General features: G+C 38.8%; 1 protein-coding gene across 2 annotated transcripts in view; it reads right to left on the bottom strand.

Moving 5' to 3' along the window:
- The window catches only part of NSMCE2 (NSE2 (MMS21) homolog, SMC5-SMC6 complex SUMO ligase), a 201,749-nt gene that overhangs the window by 159,997 nt on the left and 18,926 nt on the right, over window positions 1–22,826 (bottom strand). The window lies entirely within an intron of this gene.

Below are 22,826 nucleotides of genomic sequence, written 5' to 3' on the forward strand. Positions count from 1 at the left end.
GCAATTATTATTTTCCATTTAAAATGCCATATCTGGAAAAAGTTGCACCAGCATACCCTATGTCAATCAGCCAATGGTTTAAATGATTTTGTAAAGGTATTACATATTTTTTAAAACTTTCTCAACATATGACTGCTTCATTCAAAATTCTAAAAATACACCCAGTTGAAAAAGGCTCAAAGGCAGAATGTGGACTCAGACTCAGAAGTTCCAGGCTCTGCCACTCGCCTGTATGATCTTAAATCGATCACTGCACTTCTCCCAGTCATCCCTCTGCACATAAACCTCACAGGACTGCGATAGATCAAGTGAGGAAGATTTCTAATTTCTAGTAACAGTAGCTTGGCTTATGTGGACCAATCCTCCTACTGAAGACAACTAAAACAACTAGAAAAAAATAAATCTCCTTAAAAACAAAAGAGTCACAAGATAGTAAGAAATCTAGGGAAAAATCTAGGGCAAAATCCAGGGCAAAATCTAGAGAAAAACGAAAAAGAGAAGAAGAGCATCAAACACAAAGTCACACACAGTCAGCTGGGACCCCTTCCTCAGAATAAAGAGGAACCAGAAGTAGTCTCATCCTATTCCTCCAGGTTGCGGAGAGGTCGGCCTTGGCCACTGAGCAGAACGGAGGGAAGAGAGAGAGAAAACAAACCTGTTTCTGAAACACTGTGGCCACAAGCCAGCCCTCCCGAATGTGCCACCTGGGCTCCCCTCCCCTCCCCTCACCTGAGTGGTCCAGGGAACCTAAGAGCTTATGACCTTGTGAGACAGTTGTGAGACGGTCTCCCCCTAAAGGTGCCCACATGTACTTCCCTCTGGAGAAGATACTTTCATCCTGCTCCTCAAATAATCCCAACAAATAATCGTTAAGGATAATGAGCAGATAACAGGGGAAAACATTTTAAAAATTAAAACAACAAAAAAATTTAACACTAAATAACACAAGAAAAGAAGCCAGCAAGAGTAAGAATCAGCGGAAACAGATCCACAAATGTTTCAGATACTGGGATTATCTATCAGTCAGAATATAAAGCAACTACTCTTACTATGTATAAAAAGTTAAAATACCCTCAGGAATCAGGAGACTATAAAAAGTGACCAACAGATTGGAAAGGCAAGATAATTTTCTTAAAAATGTTTCAAAACTTTTTTCAAGCTCTAAACAATTTCATAGATTAGGAAAAGATGGAGAACACAGGATAATAAAAATGTCAACATTAAAAAAAGCTGAATGAAATGAAAATAAAGCCAACTTACTTAAATCATGCAAAGACTCTTCACTGAAATACTTAGAGAAATGTATTTCTTATCTACTCTGAAGAATAATATGGCAGATCATCTCAAAGTCATGAAATAATGTAAAATCCACTTACATTTAGCTTTAAAAATGATTTTCCTAGACTTTGAAATGATGCTTTAATTTTACAATAGTTAATTATAAATATATTCCATAAAACAGCTCAAGTTAACCTGCTTCTGGAAGAATACCTCGTGGTTTATAACACCCAGACTTTACAGAATGGAAATTTTTTTTTAAGAAGGGAGGGAAAGGGAAGTATTTACATGAGAAAAAATCTGTATTTACATTTTGCAAATTAAATCTATTTTAAACAAAATAGTATATGAGAAAGGTCTCAAGTCATATTCCAAATAACACTGTTAGACCATCAATCACAGGCTGACGTTTTGAAGATGTCCAAACATCCTTTGTTACTGATGGCACTGAGTGCATCTAATTGCTACATATTCCGCAACTGCTTGTGAAAAATCATATTAATTGTTTGATGATCAGGAACAGAATTTTAAACAATTTATATCCTCATATGATAGTTTGGGACTTATATCTAGGCATTTGACTATATACTCTTACATTTCAGTAAACTGGCTAGGGGTTTTAGGTAGACTTGTATTTTAATTTTTTCCCATTTAAAATAATGAAAAATAGACTCTTGGTTTCACAGAAGCCTCACCCAGTTAAAAGAAATTATAGTTGTTTTTATTCTTTACTTAGTGGAATCAGTGTATTTTATGGATACTGAATTCTGACTCTTGGACCAGTCAAAAAGTGGGTTAAGCTGGTAAGCTGAGCAAGGACTAAGAGCATAAACTGCTATATCAAAAATCCAATAATTAGAGGCATCTTCAAACTAAACAGGAACCCACTAAAGAATTTATAGGGGGGCAAAGTCTTTGAAGTATAAGAAATAAAAGTTTGTTAAGAGCTTAAATCAGTGGGAATTGATAGAATGTTGGCAACCTCCCTCTGGGATTAAATGAATTAATTTTTAAAAACATTGAGAATTGTGCCTTCGACATGAAAAATGCTATGAAAGGGTTTGCAAAATAAAATAAAACAGGATGATGGGTCTCATTATCAAGGCCCCATAGATAACAGTAAGACTTGAATCAGATAGCAATTTCAAAGGAGAAGGCCAAGGAGACATTCCTTGCAGAGGAGAAAGTGAGCGATGGCCGGGTCAGTGTATGATGGCACAAAGTCTAAGGAAAGAATCTTGGGAGGCCGTCTGGTCCAAGTGTACAGGCAGCCTCAGTGAAGCTCCTAGATCCAAGAATGCTGGGACACGCTGAAGAATCTAAGTGATGAACAGGGCAGCCCGAGGCAACAAAGGGAAAAACACCGGAAGAGATCAGGAAGCTAGTCCTGAAAAGAACTGAGAACCACACCACACCTGGAAGTGATGCTCCGTCAGATAACGGCCAAAGTCAGTGTCTTGGTTTGTTGCAGAAAAGGGTTGGAGAGACACGAGACGGAAGGCAAGAAGTAGCGGAGACACCATAATGGAACCTGGAGGACAGGCCACGACAACGTGTGTATCTAGCTGCAACCTCCCACAGCTATTTTAAGGTAATTTTTGTAATTCTTTTGCTCTTCTTATTAGCCTTTATTTCCCTTACTGTTGCAATAATAACCTCTTTTTTGAAATATTATTTGGGTTCATGTTTCAGAAACCCTAGGCTAGGGAAGACACGGGGAGACTGTGTCTTTTTCTATTAAAGAATTGAAGTGGGAAAAGAAGAGCATAGTGTTGCATGAAACAGGCAAAGGGCCAAACAGATCCCTGAAGAATTCAAGAACTGGGGTGGAACAAAAGGGATAAACAAATAAACAGGGACTTGGCTGCTGACTGAATGTGGCTGGGGGATGGGGTAGGTGTACAGGGACTGACCAGAGGGTCCCTGCTCCATTATTCCACAGTATGGAATCCCACTGTCGAAGATCTCCCACTCTTATAGGGAAACCCTTCCCCAAAATCCACACCTGCCAAACTCCACACATCCTTCAAGGGCTCAGCTTAAGCCCTACCTGCTTTTAAACTATACCAGCCTAGAAGAATCTCACTTCATTTATCAACAACTACACTTGATATTTTGGCACTTTTAACCAGAAATGATCTTGTCTTCTTATATGCATTCGTCTCATTTCGCCAAGAATGATGCTTTGGTGTTCTTAGGTTCCAACAAAGAATTACAGTAACTCTTCCTTCGACATTCTTATATGGCCATTATTTAATAAATTTGGAAGTTAAACTTTCACCAAACTATAAATTGTCTTGCCTCAGATGTTCAACTGGATTAAAATATAAAGAAGACATGACAGAAGTTCATTTGCCTATTATATTTTCATTGTGATCTTTCCATAGGAAACAGGCTGGCACCGGTAAGGTAGTGGGTACGGGTGGAGTGGAGCAGGGAGGAAGAGAATCCCAGAAAAGATGTTAAAATTCACAGAATGACAGTCCCAGAGAGGAAAGTAATACTGTACCACACCTCTGCAAGCTTGGCATTAGAGAAAATTGGTGCAGATGATAAAGCATGGAAAGTAATGACAACGATGAAAAAAGTATATAATAATAGTAGCTGTAGCTAACAATTAGCAAACACTTTATTATGTGCCAAGACTGTACCGAGATCACCATATTTACATTAAACCTCACAACAACATTAAGAGATAGGTAGTTTTATCTCCACTTTATATATGAGAAAACTGAAGCACTAAGCAGTTGAAGTAACTTGCTCAAGGCAAAGCAGGCCTCCAACTCATGCTTCTCACTGCAAAGTTTGTACACCTGCCCACCTGCGCTAAAAGCTGCTGAGACAGGCGGAGAAGGACAAGCACTTCCAACGCCTCCGTGAATATCCAGGAGACGAACCGTGAGGAGGGTGAAAGTCATGGCCCCGAGCTTCACTCGAGCTCCCTGGTGATCCATTCCAAGCAGGACACCAGGCAACGCCACTCAAATGCTATCGGACCTGGTCCCTGAAAAAGCTTTGCCAAACCCCTTAAGTATTGGAAACTGATAAGAAGAAAATGATTTTCCCCTTTTTGAAGATTACGGTTGACCTTGAACAACTCGAGTATGGACTTCACAGGTCCACTTATACATGGATTTTTTTCAATAAATACTATAAATGTATTTTCTTTTCCTTATGATTTTAATAACATTTCCTTTTTGCTAGCTTATTTAAGAATACAGTACATAATACACATAACATAAAAAATATGTGTTAATCGACTATGTTATCAGTAAGGCTGCCGGTCAAAAGTAGGTTATTAGTAGTAAAGTTCTGGGAGAGTCCAAGGTTATACTCAGATTTTCACCTGTACAGTGGATTGGTCCTCCTTGCTCCCACATTATTCAAGGGTAAACGGTACTAAGCTTTGACACTGGTGAAGACTGACCTTCTACATCAGGAAGGATAAGGGGAGGTGCTATAAAAGCAACCAAGTCACCCACTGAATGGAGAACAACTAAGCCAACCCTCGCTGCTAAGAAGTCGGACCTGTACTAGGCCGGGAGCACAGCAGCAACAGAGATGAAGCAGCAGCCGTGGACTGACTACCCGGCAGCAAATGAAGGGCAGCAGGGGGGAAACGTTCAAGGGGCAGGGAGGGTCCTGGAAGACTTCACGCTGCAGAGATACACTGAGTGGAGCCCAGTGTCCAAACCATTTTATTTTCTTCACGTCTTTAACTGCCTTCCTCCAGCCAAGCAGGGTCTCGGGAGTCCAGGATGTGCTATTCTATGAGTATGTGTTTATTACAGCCAATCTTTGTGTTAATCAAATGAACAAAAGTGATATACTTGAACATTGGTTTACAAGCCAATAAATACATGGCAAGACTTATGGAGAGAGCTCAGTGACAGGGAGACATGCGTTAACACATATGGCACACTAACTGAGAAACTGTTAAGAAGTTAGTACAATAATAAGCTGAAATACGTCCCACTGCCCCTGCAAAGCAAGTCCAGGGGACACAGATACACCTGATTTACATTATAAAATTATAACTGCTTTTGTTAGGACACCAGTACAAGCACTGTTCTACTAATCTGTGTGTCTGTACCCAGTGATCCAGGTCTATGGACTGCTACTAGCACCTGAAGAACTTTAAGAGTGTTATTTAGACCAGGAAGGGCTTTAAACCCATTCTTTAAAGATGGTTTCTGTTTCATTTCTTTTCCTGTCCAGTGGCAAACTCCAGAAAAGTAAAAAATAATCACTAAAGGAGGGCTTCTTTTTAGACTGAAGTGCTCTGATATTTACACAATAAAAAAAGTATATGAATGGATGAAGTTGGCCTGCATATAATTTTTCTAAAGTTAAACAAACCTATAATTATGCAATCTAAATCGCTATGTTAGTCATTAGACATGTCGTCTCTTACTCAATGTCAAAATGCACTAACAGCAGTATTATAACTATTACTATTCTTTTTGAAGTGTTGAACAGGCATATTACATGATCAGTAGAACATTAAGCAGAAATAGGTGATTTAGTGCTGCAATCAAATACATCTTAAAATTCAGGAGAATTCAAAGAGAGGAAGATGATAGCTGAAGCAGGAATAAGCATGAAAGCAAAGCAGTAATCAGTGCTGGTCATCTTGAACATGAAAGGCTGGGGCAAATGAGGGAGAAGACACAGGTCTGCGAATGGAAGGCAGGGAGGGGACAAACTAGGTGTTTTTATAGATGTCAACTCAAGGAAGACGAATTCTAGGTCTTTTGACTAAAGGACGTGAGTAGTAAGTAAGCTTGCAGCAATATAATTCTCATGCAGCACAGCATGAACACATGAGAGTTTATCCGGGGTGAGTTCCAAGATTGTCTAGGGTCTATTCACATCCTATTTGTTTAATATAATGTCCTTTTCTAGGCCACTGGTTAAAAATGGGGGAGCAGAAGATTCTTTACCTTGGCTTCCCCAAGTCCAGGTGGACATGGTCTACAGAACAATCGAGCTCGCGTTCCAGACCAGCGACCGGTTCAACAAGAACAGAAGGTAAGTGATGTAGCTAAGAGATGTAGCTCTATGACCAGCTATTCCAATTAAGGCCCCTCCCTAGCCACAGCCGTCTGATAGCTGCAGCCTAAGGCAGGCACTAGAGAGAAATAAACTCTTTCCTCTCAGGGAGCACACAGTACCCAGAACCAAGTAAGTTCTCTCATCATCCCCCACGTCTTCAGGAGAAGTACTTCCGGTGAAACAGACATGAAAATAACACTCACCCTCCCCGTTCCCCTAGCCCATCCACATGCATCTCCGTGCTACCTCTCTATACTACCAGGTGTCTTTTTGCTTTGCTCTGCTGTTCCTATGATCTCAGCCACAGGTCCTTTTCCAGGATCCTCCCTAATGTTCAGAACAGTACCAAGTGCTTCATGTCTTATAAACCCATAAAGCTTCTTTACCTTTACCACGGGACACTTGTGCATATGTGTATGTTATGGAGGCACACCCTCAAGACAAATTTTACCTACTTATCCTTTCCAACTTTTTGTCCCTGATTCAATTGCACAGTTTTGCCCAAGGCCAAGCTGTTTGCTAAAATGTTGTCTCAAACGAATAAAAATGGCAGAATCAGGTGTTTATTTTTTTTTTCCCTAAAACTACAACGTCATGCACAAGAATGTCTGGATAGGAACAATACTGATTACACAGAGTTGGTTAAATTCAACTCCATGCACTTATTTTATTAGTAAATACCACACTAAGACAAAGCAGCTATTTAGTGTTCTCATGGGATTGCTGACTTCAATTCAACATGAATCATACACTCAGAGGACCTGATTAATATTCAATGCCATAAAGTACATATGTCCATTCTGGCGAGGAGGAAGGAAAAAAAAGAGGCAGGGAATTGCTTGATTATATTATAAGTTTCCTAGAATAGATCGATGGGATATATAGTAGGGAAATTTTGTTTTCTGAAACAGAGAATAGATATTTCCTAATGTCTTCAAATCAAAACTTGATTCTTCTATGTTTTGCAAGCAAGAAGTTTCTCTTTGGATAAAATCTAATAAATGGCAGTATAAACTCTCCCGCTTTCCCTCCCTCCACAAAAAAAAACCCCTTCCTCTCTGAAAATATAGCTCCAACTATCTCTAGCAACATATATCTACACACACACCTACCTCTGTGAGTGGGTGTGTGTGTTTTTCCTGGCAGACTGGCATTAAGCAATCATTATATATTCATCTGGAGTCAAGTTTAATGACTTACTCACTGCTTGAGCAATATTTAATAGAAACTTAGTTACTCTCACTGCACTGTACTTTAGTCGTAATTATTCCTCCACACAGATATTAGTGTGGTAAAATTAAAACTGAAGCCACATTTTATAACTGCCTCTCACCAGAAATAATAGTGAAGAGTATAACAGTGTATGGTGCAAACTAATAAGCAAGTTGTCTATTCAGAAACAGTGAATATAGGGGAAATCTTCAAGAAATAGTGACCTTTATAATCATCTTTATCCACCCATACGATTTTCTTAGAATTTTAATACGGCAATTCAAAAAGCCAGCTCTGGACTCAGTTTACATTCAGATCTAGGCTATATTACTTGCTAGCTATGCAGTCACTGGCAAGTCAGTTTATTAGAGTCTCAGATACCTCTCCTGTATAATGGGTACGATAATAGTATCTAAATCATAAACACGATATGAGGACTAAAGGAGAAAATGTAGGTAAAATGACCAGCCCAGTGCCTAGCCCACAGTAAATAATAACAAAATATCATGTCATTATAATTATTAGAGAATGGATAATTAGTCTGCAAATGTAATTAGTCTAAGTGTTGAAAGCATTCTGTCCTTAGAACCAAAAAGTACCAAGTGAATATCAGCTCCTTAACTCAGTTATGTTTACTGACTTGAGCCCAAAGCACTAAGCTGAACTCACAAGACTGCAATGCAATGCTCACCGAGAAGCTTTCTAACCACACCCCTCCAGACTAATGTCCGGAAACTCATTTACCTAGCAAATGGCTATGGACCACTTAATACATGCCAGGCAGAGGGGAAAAATACTTTGAAGCAAGAAGGGGCAGTTAACACTACCCACAGAAGGTGGGAAGGTTTAACAGGACAGGGTCAATTTGCACGGTGTCTTGAAGGATGACTAGATGTGTGCCAGATGCTCACTAGACTGGGACAGAGGCTGAACAAGTGCCCTCATGCCTTTCTACAGAGGTAGGTTTAGAGTTTAAATGGTCAAACAAAAATACTGGGCATGAAATGAGAGACACAGATAAAATCTGCGCTGAGCGCTGACTATGTGCCAGGTCTCTGAACATACTACTCATCTTTGCCTTTGTCACAACAGTGTGAATTACGTATCATTAAACATAATTTCGAGATAAGAAAACTGATGCTCGAAGAGGCTAAATCATTTGCCTCAGGTCACACCATTTAGTCAATAAATGGTAGGGTCTTGAATGACCTCATGTGCGACTTCAAGTTAGCGTGGAAGGCACGTGCTACAGTGTCTGAACTACTAACCAGAAATAAATAAGACACGCTTCACACAGAAGTCATGGAGTAATGAATAATTGGTTCTCTAGCTAAAGGAATTCTCCTAAACATGAACTTCCTTTAAGAGAAAGTGAAAAAGAAAGACTGACTGACTGACTTAACCAGTTCTATCTTAGAGTAATAGAGACCATCTTTAATTATGTAGACAGATATTTCCTTAGAACAAATAGTTAATGTTCTATAAACTACCAGGGTAAAGTTATAACTCAAAGTACTGCTTGAAGTAAATTCTAATAAAGTCCCTGAATCTTCAAGGTCAAGTATGTTTTTTAATTGACTGAAATTCTTTTTCTATACCCTTCTTGCCCAATTCTTCCTATCTGATCCCTGGTAGTCTAGAAAGAAATAGTGAATCCAAGGCAGCAAGCAATATTCACAGCAGCATTTCCCAGCCAATGTAATTTCAATGACTGCCATTTCTCTCTGGTCTTCAAGTTCCTGACTGTGCCCAAGTTCTATTTACAGTATGAGGCCTGAAGGCCCAGGAGGCTTAAGGAACAGAACGGAGCCTGGCTTTGACTTCTGGTTCAACAGCAAAGCGCCGGTATGAATTGCTGGCAACAAAGACAAAAAGAAGTGAGGCTTAAACCTCATGTGATGACTGAGAAAATTAAATGAAAACGTAGGTCAAGCACCCAATGTAACGTCTTAAACACAGCAGTCACAGAGCCTATTTTGCTGTTAACTAAATGTCCTTTGCAATAGTCCAACACAAACCTTCTATTTCACTTAAGCCAGTATCGAGTCATGGGGTCGTTTCACCCACTTTTTAAAAAATCAATAAAGCATATGGTTAAAAAAATTAGTTCAATGTATGACCGAAAAATCTAAACAGTACAGTAATGTGATGTTTCCAATCCCCAAACTCCCTCCTCAGAGGCGACCGTTGTCACAAGGGTCTTGGGAATATCATCTCATGGAAATATTCTGTGAATAAGGCACCTTCTTTAAAAAAAAAAAAAAAAAAAAATGACGGAAATTAAAATGCTTATAGAAGCAGCAGAAATAAGGAATTTTAAGTGGCCAACTAGGGAAAACTACTCTGAGATTGCCTCGCGTTCACAACCACACGCCTTAGTCTTTGGTGTGTGCTCCGGCACAGAGAACAGCGAGGGCTGCACTCTGCACTCTCAGATGATGGTCTAAGTGAGAAGCATTTTGTCCTGAGAAACGTTTAAGGAAAGAGGGGAAGGGAGGGAACAACTGTATCTCATATTGCTAATTTGTTAGAGGATAATTTCTATGCTTATTATTTGTGGAAAGTAAAATGACTTGATTTCATGAAAACAATGGCAGATCAGCTTGTTAAAACTTAAATCGCTGACAGTGCCAGAAAATAAGTCTACCAGAATTTACTACAAACATTATAATAACTGCCCCATCTGATTCAGCAGATTTCCTGAGAGTTGTACCTCCATATAGCGAAAGTTACTGAAAAGATTTTCAGAGGAATTTATAAAGTAATTCTTATTTTTTCTCATTATTTATCATTTCTAAGATGTTTTATTTTCATTTTAAGTGATATAAATCAGTAATGACTCCCAATACTGTTTCTGTTTTACCTTCTTCAAAAGCCTCCTTATCAAAGAAATAATGATCCATAAACACTTACATCTATTACAAATGGCTCAGAGAACTCTTATTAGGTGAAGTAAGCTATTTCTGTAATGGGAATTATCACCCACCAGTGTTATCTGTTCTGGATGACAATTATAATGAACTTCAAAGTAAGAAATAAAGAACTATTAATAATCCATGAGTAACTGGTCCTCTACCACTGCTGTAGCATTTATAAAATGGGAGGTTCCAATCAATCGCATCCCACATAAAGGCACCCAAGTTTCTGCAACAAAACAGAACCAGACCATAGGCAAGACCTGAATCTTGCAGTCGTCTTAAAACTCCTCCCTCTTAGCATCCTCCCCATCTAACTAGTCACCAAGTTCTATCGGTTCAGCCTGCTCAAGTCAACTATCTCCTTTCCAACTATACGGCCTTATTTTCAGTCTTCATTGTTTCTTCCTCAGATTATTGATTTGCTTCCTCACTGATTTCCTTATCTCAGCTCTTTTCCCTCTAACCCTTCTTCCATGCCCTTATCAATTCTTTCTCAAGAATAAGTCTGACACTACGCTCTCATTCATCTAAAACCTAAAGCACTTCCACTTCTGACCAAGAGAGACTAACAGGGACAAATTTATCCTCCTGCCTTGACCACAAAAAACAAACAAACAAACAAAATAATGCTTCTCAAGACACTAGACATCATGCAAGGAAGAGGAAGGAGAGTGAAAACATATGAGGTGAGACCCATAACTGCCCCATCTTCCTCTCTTGAGGGAGTTTCAAGGCACAAATATCAACCAAAATCTCAGTGGGCTTTTTTTGTAGAAACCGACAAACTGATTCTAAAATTCATATAAAAATATAAAGGATCCAGAACAGCCAAAATAACCATGAAAAAGAAAAAGTTGGAGGACTAACACTACCTGATTTCAAGACTTATTTATTATAAGGCTTCAGTAATTCAGAAGTGTGGTATTAAGGTAAAGACAAACAGATCAACAAAAACCGAACAGAAAGTCTGGAAGTACAAACATACACAAATGGACACTTGATCTGACAAAAGAACAAAGGTAATTCGGTGGAGAAAGGGCAGTCTTTACAACAAACAGTGCTGGGGTAATCGGCCACCATATGCAAAAACAAAAACAAAAAAACTTAGATCTATCCTACCTTGAGCCATGTACAAAAACTGGGTCAGAAGGATCACAAACATTAATGTAAAACCTAAAACTATAAAACCTCTAGAGAAAATTATAAAGAAAATCTTTCGAAACTTAGGTTAAGGAAAGACTTTTTGATATAATACCAAAAGCACATACATAAGAGAACAAATTGATAAATTGGATGTCATGAAAATTAAAAAAACTTCTGCCATTCAAAATAATTTGGTAAGAGCACAGATTGAGTGAAATACTCACAAATCATATACGACAAAGAATTGTATTCCAAATTATAAAGAACTCTCAAAATTCAATTAAAATTTAAAAATTGCCCAATAACAAAGGAGAGTAAGTTTTGGGTAGAACTTCACCAAACTGGCAAATGTCAGACAGGCACAGGAAAAGGTATTCAAGATTATTGGTCACTAGGAAATGGAATTAAACACTCTCAGATATCACTGCATATTTATTAGGATGGCTAAAATTAAGAAGACTGTCCATATCAAGTGTTGGCTAGGACATGGGGAGACTAAAGACTTACCTTAATGTATTCCACACACAGATTCCTAATTTTCAGACAACAACATTATGAAAAAAGTACTTTACCACTCTTAATATAATTTAATCTTATCATAATGACGCAGAAGGACTTCAAACATTATGTCTCTCTGTGTCATCATTATGAAGTACGGAAACATGATCAACAAAAATTTTTTTACATAACAGATATCAAAGAAACCAGCTTTTAGTCTACAATTACCTCGCAAGAGTATGATTGTTTTCTATTATAATTTGTCTTCTCCAATACAGTGATTTCAAAGTGTGATCACCAGACCAGCAGCACCAGCATCATCTGGGAACTTGTTAGAAATGCGAACTGTCAGGCCCTCCGCCAGACACCTGACTCCGAAACTCTGGGGAGGGGACCAGCAATGCATATTTTAACAAGTTCTCCAGGTGATGCCAAAGTCTGGCAAAATTTTGGACCCACTTCTAATGTATGTTTTAAAATTAAAATCATAAATTGCCTTTTCTCTGAGATTCTTTCTAAATTCACAGAATTTGAAGACAAAAGGAACTGTTAACTTCAAATCCACATTCTCAACAAATCTGGAGCTCAACCAGCTGTCTGCCTATTTTTATACTCCTGAATTATTTTAGGCCTTTTGTTAAGCTAGAAAACTAAACTGAATGTAAGGTCCCATAAATAATGTATTCTACAAAAGCCTTTGTTTCAAACCAACTTTTCTACTTAAATATCCCAAATGATTTACTCACAATTATTTTTGTAACTGCACCCAAGATTCCCTCCAAATTTACTAGATTTGCTTCTAATTTTGGCCACAGATTGTCACCTCCAGAGAACATCTGTGCAACTTTTAATTCAGCTCATCTACATAGATGATTCTAGTTATAAATCTTTTAATTGTTTCACAAAGCTACTTAAGATAGAAACAGAATGAAAGTGAAAATATTGTATTGAACCGGGACATCTGGGACTGTCAATAATTTGCTGGAGTTAATAACTTAGCTTTTCTTGGCCTCAGTCCCTTCATTTGTAAGAGGGAGTTGGAGTAGATCCCCTATGAAGTCCATTTCAGGTCTAAGAGTCTATAAGTCGGTGATCTTAGGCTGTATGATACTGTAGCTGTATATTACTGTGACATTGCCAAATTATTTTCCTGTATTGTATCTATTTTTAACAGTTTTTAAATTGTTTTAAGATGCATGCCCCTTCTTAGGATCCAAGAACATCACTATAACACTGCTCCCCAGAGAGCTGAATACAACAAAATATGAACACATGCAAACTTTTAGTTGCTGAAGCACCAAAATGGCCCTGAGATTTTAACCGTCTCTTATTTATTCCTTCTTGGGTTGGTGAATTTATCTCTGAAACCATAAGAGTACATGGCACGAACTCCCGAAAGCAAAGCTTTCACAGTGTCATAAACAACAGGGACTCTGGAGGCGACTGCCATGGACTCTGGATCTACCACTTAAGAACTTTTGTGACCTTGGGCAGGTTACTTAACCTTTTAAACCTTCAATAAGCATTAGGTGTTTTACTAATATTACTTGCAAAGTTGGCTCTCTAATCAGAAGATTTCAGAACTAATCTGCAATTCACTTTAGTAAGCACACAAGGTAAATAAAGCCTTTGTGCAAAGCTCCTCACCGTTCACTCTAATAATAGGGATTCTCCAACTTCTAATATATCAGAATTATTTGGTATGCTTGTTTCAGTGCAGATTCCTGGGCTCTGTTTCTAGAAGCTCCAACGCTGCCATTTTTTAAAAAGCATCGCAGATGTTTCTAAGGCAGGCCGTTGAGGGTTGCTGTCTGAGAAACATTTCTATAGGGATTTGAAAGAAACAGAATCCCTCCCTTCAAGTACTTACAATCTCCAAGGCTCTTTTCCATTTCAGAACTCACTGCAGCCACCACAGTGCTGCTGCTGGGGGCTGTGTACCACACACACCCAATGTGGTCCTTTCATGTAGATTCCATTTGCCATCACTTTAAGTTCCATGACTGACGTCCTGATGCAATGACAAAACTCAACTTTTTACCTTATATTTGAGATCTGTCTAATAATCCTCTAAACTCCAACGCTTCCAAACCTGTGACTACTGAGAGTTCTTGATATGTGGGCTATTCCTGACCTCTGAACACAGAAGGTTCATTGACCCTGACTGCTGACCTATAAACCTGACCATGATCTCATTCATAGTCCTGGTCTCAGAATAGCACTTCCAACACTGCTGCCAGCAAACATCCCAGTATGTCTTCAGTATGGTATATATTTTCAGAGATTGCAATATGTCAAAACCCATAAAAATTTAACTCACAGAACTTTTAATATACACAACAAGAATAACAACGAAGCGACAATGAGGGATCAGGGGGCCCTGGGATAGAATGTTGACTGTGACAAAGGAATTTAACTGTTTTACAAATGTTTGACATAACATCACTGAAGGGAGCGGGGGAAAAAAGGGAGCTGACCTACGTAACCTTGAAATATGTTTTGACTGCACACTGTAAGACTAAAGACAAAAAGAACTACATATAAACACCGTATGCCAGCTGATAATGTTGTTTGTCATGGAGTGTGAGTTAACAATTCTGAAACTGCTTTACATGCATAACACTGGACTCAAACAAACAAGTAAATGGATAGTGGCAGCTGCGTTTCTTGATGTCGGAGAAGAAGTTATATATAAGCTAGAGAAGATTGGAATTTGACCATGTGGTACTAGGTTAGAGTTGAAGACATCAGTACGAACATGTTTACCTTAATATAGATACAGATGGACAGATACAAAAACGATGACGGATACATGGGTATACATGTGTTAGTGTACATACGCATGCTTCCCAGCTCTGACACCGAAAGGGCCCAGAAGCAGTGACATTCTGATAGCAACAAGCACACCCAGAGTGCAGATCTTAATTTCTAAGCACCACTTTCCGATATAAGAAACAAGAGGTCCTGGGAGAAATAGCTGATTCCGAAGCTGGGGCAGGAAAAACACAATTCTTTACAGAAGCATTAAAAAAATGTACATAGACACTTATCCCTCCAGGTGGTAGAGCTTAATTCCTCCTTTCGAATATGGGTGGTGTTAGTCGCTTGCTTCCAAAAAGAAACCTGACAAACCCTACTGGGGCCAGGTGATCAAGGTCAGCATCACCAGGAAGTCATGTTGATGACATGTACGCCATATATGACGTGATCGGAAGGGCACTTGACCTCTAGGATCCTCTTTCCAAAAACTACATAACCCCAGTCAAATCATGACAAACTCAAATTAAGGGACATTCTATAGAATACCTAACTATGATTCCTCAAAACTGTCAAGGTTATAAGAAAAAAAAATTTTTAATTAAAAAAAACAAAAACAGAGTAAGAAGCCACTAAGGAGATGATGACTAAATGCAACATGGTATCCTGGACTGGATCCTAGACGATGCCTTAAAAGAGGACATTAGTGAAATCCGAATAAAGTATGGAGTTTACCATTCAGTCTAGTCAATGGTAACGTACCGATGATGCTTCCTAGTTTTGACAAATGTATTCTGGTAATGGAAGACCTCAACAGTTCGGAGAACTCTCTGCACTATCCCCAACATTTTGTCAATCCAAAATTATTCCAAAATAAAAAATCTTTTTTTTTTTTTTTTTTAAATGAAGCGAAACAGAGACTGCAAAAGGAAGAGAAGCTGCATTTAGAAAAGTCTGTAAGTTTAAAAAAAATCTTAACTCTGTTCTTTGGTGTAAAGAACTTTATTTGCAAGTAACTAAATCACTAGTCAGATCATTCCAGCAACTTCCTCTCCCAGCATTCAGAATACTAATGAAATACACACACACACACACACGCACGCACGCACGCACGCACGCACGCATGCACAGCGCCAAAATCTTTCCCCAATACCATCTTCAAAATAAAACGATTAAATGGACTCAGGTTGGAGGCTGGCAAACTGAATTGGGAATCAAGAAGCACATCCATTAGCTAGTTATACAATCTTAAGCAAGTTACTTCATCTCTCTGGGCCTCAATTTTCTGATCTGTAACAGAAGTAGGTTTAAAGAGCTGTTAAAGGATCCTTTCAAGGCAAAGACACAATAGTCTCCAAAGGTGATTACCAACCTTGAAACCGAATTCTTCTAAATTTCCTCCTACCCACCAATAGCTCCTTCTCAATCTCGTCTGTCGGCAACGTTACCCAACCCCTCAAAACGCTGGCCCAGGCCCTCCTTTTATTGTAATTCTCCCTCACTCCCATGTATAGGTTATTTCCAAACCTATATATACCTTTGTCCTCGGCTCAAAAACCAACTACTTATTGGTCATCCTACTTGGAGACATGTCTACAACTGAATTCACTTCCCCCCGAAACACTTATTCTAGTCCTCGGGTTCCCATCTGTGGTAGGTAAAATAATGGACCCCCAAAGATGTCCATGTCCTAATCCCTAGAACCTGTATGCCATGTTACGTACAAAGAGGAAATAAGGGCTGCAGATGGAAATAAGGTTGTTAATCAGCTGGACTTGAGATGGGGAGACAAATTATTCTAGATTATCTAGGTGCAGCTAACATAATCGCAAGGGTCCGCATTAATGAAAGAAAAGCAGGAGAGCCAATGTCGTAGCGATGCGCGACGATACAGATTTGACCAGCTGCTGGCTTTGAAGATGGAAAGAATGCGAGCAGCCTCTGGAAGCTGGAAAAGGCGAGAGAATGGCTCTCCCCTAGAGTCTGCGCACAGGAACACTGGATTTTAGCCCAGTGAGACCTATTTCAGACTCCTCACCTCAAGCTCTGTAACAGAATAAATTTGTGTTGTTTTAAGCCACTAAATTTGTAGTAATTTATTCCAACAGCAATAGCAAAATACTATACCATATTAGAAGACTGGACCTAGTGTGGATGGTTAAGTCAGAAATCTGAGTATTACCATAGACTTCTTTCTTCTTTCAGTTTCCATATTGAATGAATTACTGAGTTTCATCAATTATTCTTCCTATGCCTCTTAGGAATCTGTCTACTTCTCACCAACTCCAAACCACCTTCTGAGTCCAAGTCACTATTACCCAATGCCTGGGGAATACTCCAACAGCTTGCCAACTAGCTGGCCTACCTCTGGGCTCATTCCTACGAAGCCGTTTTATGAAAAATACAAATTGTCTTAGTCTTCTTTTAAAAACGTTTTAATAGCTTCTTGCGGCCCTAAAGGTAAAGTGCAAAGCCTTTAATCTGACTTACGAGAGCCGCCATCCCCATTCGAGCCCTTTCCTCGTCTCCCCAGACTCTGCTCAGCGCACAGCGGCCATGACTGTTCTAGTCCCTGCTACAGTCCCACTATCTAGCACAGTTAGTAAATGGTCTCCAAACATTTACGCCAACAGTTCTTTTGGTCCCTAGATGAATGCTACGCCCTCATCGAGAGGCAGAGTTTATTTTCTTTATCCGTGAGTTGAGGCGAGCCTTGTGACTGCTCTGAATAACTGGATGCACTGAAAGTGATATTCTGTAACCTCTGAGTCCAGGTCTTAGCAGGTCTGGCGGCTTCAGCTTCCTTCCTCTTGGAAGAGCTACCACGCTGGGAGAAATCCAAACCACATGGAGAGACCACATGCAGGAGCATCCTAAGGCTCTGGTCAACGATTCCAGCTGAGCATCCAGTCAAAAGTCAGCACCAACTGCCAGCCATGTAAGGGAGCCATCTTGCAAGTTCCAACCCAGTGAAGCCCCCAAATGGCTGCCGTCTCGACTGACATCACAAGGTGTGAAAGAACCTCCCAGCCCAGGTCAGTCAATGCACTGAATCATGAGATATTAAAAAAAAAAAAAAAAAAAGTTTGTGGTTTTAAAACATTAAGTTTTAAGGTAGTTTATTTCACAGCAATATGGACATATGCCAACATGAGTTCAAATTCTTGATACCAATTCCACCTATCGGTACTATTGCTATACTGGGGTAACGAATTACCCCAATAAGCTCCATCTCTTGACGTAAGGAACAGAATGCAAGCACAGTGATGGGAGGCCTGGCTGGGGGCCATCACTGGAGAGTAGTTACTACAGCACATGATAAATACGCAATACCTCTAATAAACGCATGAGTACCTGTCCTATTTTTAAACCTCACTTCTTTTCCAGATCTAGATTTAAAATGTGTTCTTAATGAAAAAGAGGAGCTAAATCAGCCAACTGTTAAACTCTAACAAATAAAACCAAATTTTGGAACATATATGTTTCCAAGGTTCTTTTGAGAAATCTATTCCCATGGCACTCAACTGCGATCAACCAAAACCATTAAATAAACAGAGAACAAAAGTATTTTAAAATCCCCATTCACAAGGCAGTCATTTGCTCTACTTGTGCTATAAATACATTAAAATGTGAGGGGCGGATTATGTGAAAAATCTTGCTTATATTTTGAGAGGTTCCCTCATTGGTGATATGGCGAAGAGTGTTAAGGATAAGAAACAAAAATGGTACCAGTGGAGTGAAGATGCAAATATTTGTTAAACACGAGAGTGAAAGGTAAATTACTGGAACATACAATCAGTTAACCAACAAATAAAAGAGGAAAGGAAAAAAGCTCCTTCACAGTTGAGCACTTGAAACATCTCTTAGATCTTGCAAGGTCATCTCTGACATCCATCTGGATCTAAGAGAAGGTTTCTGGGTATTATAGGGATTTGATATATGACTCTGGTAGGGTTCGTTATAGAAACTACTACTTGTATTTTGCTTTCTAATTATTAAGAACCTAAACACAGGTGCATGGTGCATTTTGGAAATTATAAAATTAAAAACAAGTTACAGATAACAACACTGCCCATTTGAATATTACCAAGTTCCAGCCAAGATCTAAATGCCTTCATAAACTTAATACCGAGAGAACAAAGATAAGGCAGACACAGGGTAATTCCTTCAAACGTGACAAACTCCAAAACTACCTAAGAACTCGGGAAGGTTCCATTTTCAAGAGAATAGAGAGCACTAACAAAAACTGCATCTTCTATGTTACACATTACATAATCTTTCTTTGTTAACTGGTTTAAATGTCTATTTTAGTCTGTCCCTCGGGAGCTCTGATCCTTTTTGCTTGAAATTAAATCTCATACTAATTTTTCTGAAAGTAGAGCACATTTCTGCTTCTTAGACCTTATCATGTATTTTTTTCCTATTATAATAATGCCCATCTCCGCCCCCCTCCTCCCCCGCCACACACAAACACACTTGACCCCCACTCAACACACATCTAGGTGCCATTCTCCATCCCAACAGTAAGGTGTACACTTTAGGTTGTTTTTCCCCTAATTTTTATAAACGAAGCAAATATGTATAGTCTGACCCAGCCAACAAGAAGTAAACTCTGCACCACAAAGCATATAAACTGTTTCAGACCAGGAACAACCATGCAAAAAAGATCCTGTCCCCATTTTACATGCAAGGAAAATGAAGCATAAAGAAGTGACCTTAACTGGTTCAAACTCTCACAGCTAGGACAAAGTAGAACTTGCATTTTAACTCACATCTATCTATATAATATTGAATTTGTACAATATTAATTCTGTACAATACTAATTCTGAGCCAAGAATCGCAAGATCCATCTCTCTCACCTGCAACGCACCCAAATATAATTATTAACAAAAACAAAATAACTGACCAATGTATGTGCCAAGCACAGCAGGCAGCATTTTACACACATTTAATACTTATATCAACCCTAAATAAAGTAGTAATAAAGGAGCTGTTTGTGGGCACACAGTTAAATATTCATCAGGTATTAGTTGCTATTTTACAATACTATCCCCATTTTACAGATGAAGAAAGCAAAACTTACTTAAAGTTACTATTCTGTTAACTGGCAGAGCTGACTCTGAACCCAGGTTACTTGATTCCAGAACTGCTTCTTCAAGTCCAAAGTTATTCTTCCTCGCCAACCAAAGCACTGTGCTGCCCTATTTGGCAAAAGGGAAAGAAGCAAGCAAGCCAGCAGCAACCAAGACCTCCCTAGATTAAAAGATGTACTAACTACAACTCCTTGATGCAGTAAGTGCTGAAGCTTCGTGGTCAAAATCTCAGAAAGGCCCAAACTGAAGTTAATGTTCAATCTGAAGCACTTGCTGTTCCCTGATCTGCCAGGTGTTGGGAAACAATTCTTAATGGGTCTCACACATCCCTGCACATTTTGTAAGCAGAGGCATTCAGGGCCCTTTTGTTTCAGACTATCTTTTTGAGGATGTTCGTATAATGAACAAACCTTTGGGAAACAGATCCTGTCTCCCTCCAAAGCAGAAGGCAGTATAAATAAGGATAATGTCTTCCTCCAGGGCAAAAGTCAGGCAGGTTTACTGTCCATTATGGAAATCTAGGTTCCCTAAGCTCAAGCTTCCTACACCGTGACACAAACCGACTGAAGTATCACTCTAGACCCTTCCACATCACCCTTGTTAAGGATCTGTGATAGGAGTGGACAAGGCAAACATATGGGAAAATTATCTCACTCTGCTTAATGTGCAACAAGTAATGAAGGTCTTTGTCTCTGATCCAGAAGTCTCCTGTCTTCTGTCAGCATCCATGAGACTGCAGGCTAACGTGTTAGCTTCCAAGTAGGGTAAAACCTTAGACCCTTCACAGAACTTGACATCAAGCTCTTCACACCTCTTCTCACCTTCGCTTCCCTCAGAAATACCCTCTCCCACTCTAGGTGAGACACCCCCTCATCTTTTTGTCAGCAGCTGTATGGAGTTTCTCCTAAAGGTCCTTAGCTAGAACTGCCTACTAACCCCCACTGCTTCCTGAACATAAGTTTCTATCACACACTTTTAAATCTTTATTACACTATTTATGTGCTGTGCCAGTTAACCAATTTACTGCCTTTCAGCTCAAAATTTATCTTTTAATACACACTCTGTGATAATGAACGAAACTGCTTTAAGCATTTCTTCTCACAGTGAGCCGAATATTAAGCTTTCTCAACAGAGGGCAGGGCAGTGCAGGGGGAGGAGAGTTCTCCATGAGCGTTGTACGGTACTCAGTGATGAAAGACTGGATGCTCGTGCCCAAGATCAGCCACAAGATGAGAACGTCAGTTCTCACCACTTCCATTCAACACTGTACTCCAGGTTCTAGACAGGGCAATTAGGCAAGAAAAATAAATAAAAAGCAACCAGATTGGAAAGGAAAAAATAAAACTATATTCGTAGATGACGTAATTTTCTATACAGAAAATCCGAAGGAAACCACCAAAGAATACATATATATCTAATATATATTATCTAAGATGGAGTAAAAATATATACCTTACAGGGTTATTCTAAAATTGAAGCCAGTGATGCATGTAAAGTATTTTCCTTGAACTTTATTTCATTCTCTGTAACAAATGGCTAATATCTACTTTCCAGGTGTACGTGTGTGTGTGTGTGTGTGTGTGTGTGATCCGAAGGAATCCATCAAAAAATATATATATATATATAATATATATTAGAACTATTTAACAAGTTCAGGAAAGTTGCAGGATAACAGACCAAAATAGAAAACTGTCTTTTTATATACTTGCAATGAATAATATGAAAATAAAATTAAGAAACTTCCGTTTATAATACTATCACAAAGAGTAAAATGTTTTGGAATAAATTAACAAAAATGGATAAAACTAATACTCTGAAAACATTGTTGAAATAAGTATTTAAAAATCTAAACAAATGTAAAACAAATGCTACGGTCATGGAATAGAAGGCTTACTATTGTTAAGATGGCAACACACCCCAAATTGATCTACAGATTCATGCATCAGAATCCCAGCAGGTTTCTTTGTAGAAATGGATATGCTGATGCTGAAATTCATACACCATTACAAGGGGCCCTGAATATCCAAAATCATCTTGAAGAAGAAGAACAAAGTTGGAGGACTACACGTCCCGATGTCAAAACTTAACTACAAAGCAGCAGCAGCGAGACAGTGCGGTACAGGCGTGAGGACAGTTACAGAACTCCATAGCAGAATAGAAGGCAGAGTCGAAAAGTAAACATGTGTCTATGGTCAACTGGTTTTCAACAAGGTACCCAGACCATTCAGTGGGGAAAGAATAGTGCGGGGACAACTGGATAGCCACAGGCGAAGGAATGAAATTTGACCCCTAACTCAAACATATACAAAAATTAGCTCTAAGTGTTAATAGCTAAAACTATAAAACTCAGAGAAAAAACTAGGGATAAAGTTTCATGACCTTAGATTTGGCAACAGATTCTTAGATATGATACCAAAAGCACCGGCAACAAAAGAAAAAATAGAGAATTGGACTTCATCAAAATTAAAAATTTCTGTGTTTCGATGAACACTATCAAGAAAGTAAAAAGATAATATGCAAGAACAGGAAAAAGCATTTGCAAACTATACGTTTGATGGCAGACCTCTATCTAAAATATATAAAGAGCTCTTACAACTCAAAACTGTAAACAGAAGTAACTCAATTTGAGAATGGGCAAAGGATCTGAACAGATATTTTTCTAGATACACAAATAGCCAGTAAGTACAAGAAAAGATGCTTCATATCATCAGTAATCAGAGAAATGCAAATCGAAACCACAATGAGATACCAACTTGTACATAAATGTTCATAGCAGCATTTCATAATATCTGATTAATAACAATAATACAATGTCGATCAACTGACAAATGCGTATTCAAAATGTGGTAGATCCATTCAGTGAGATATCGG

This window comes from Pteropus alecto, unplaced genomic scaffold (genome assembly GCF_000325575.1).
Source record: "Pteropus alecto unplaced genomic scaffold, ASM32557v1 scaffold164, whole genome shotgun sequence".
Lineage (NCBI taxonomy): Eukaryota > Metazoa > Chordata > Mammalia > Chiroptera > Pteropodidae > Pteropus > Pteropus alecto.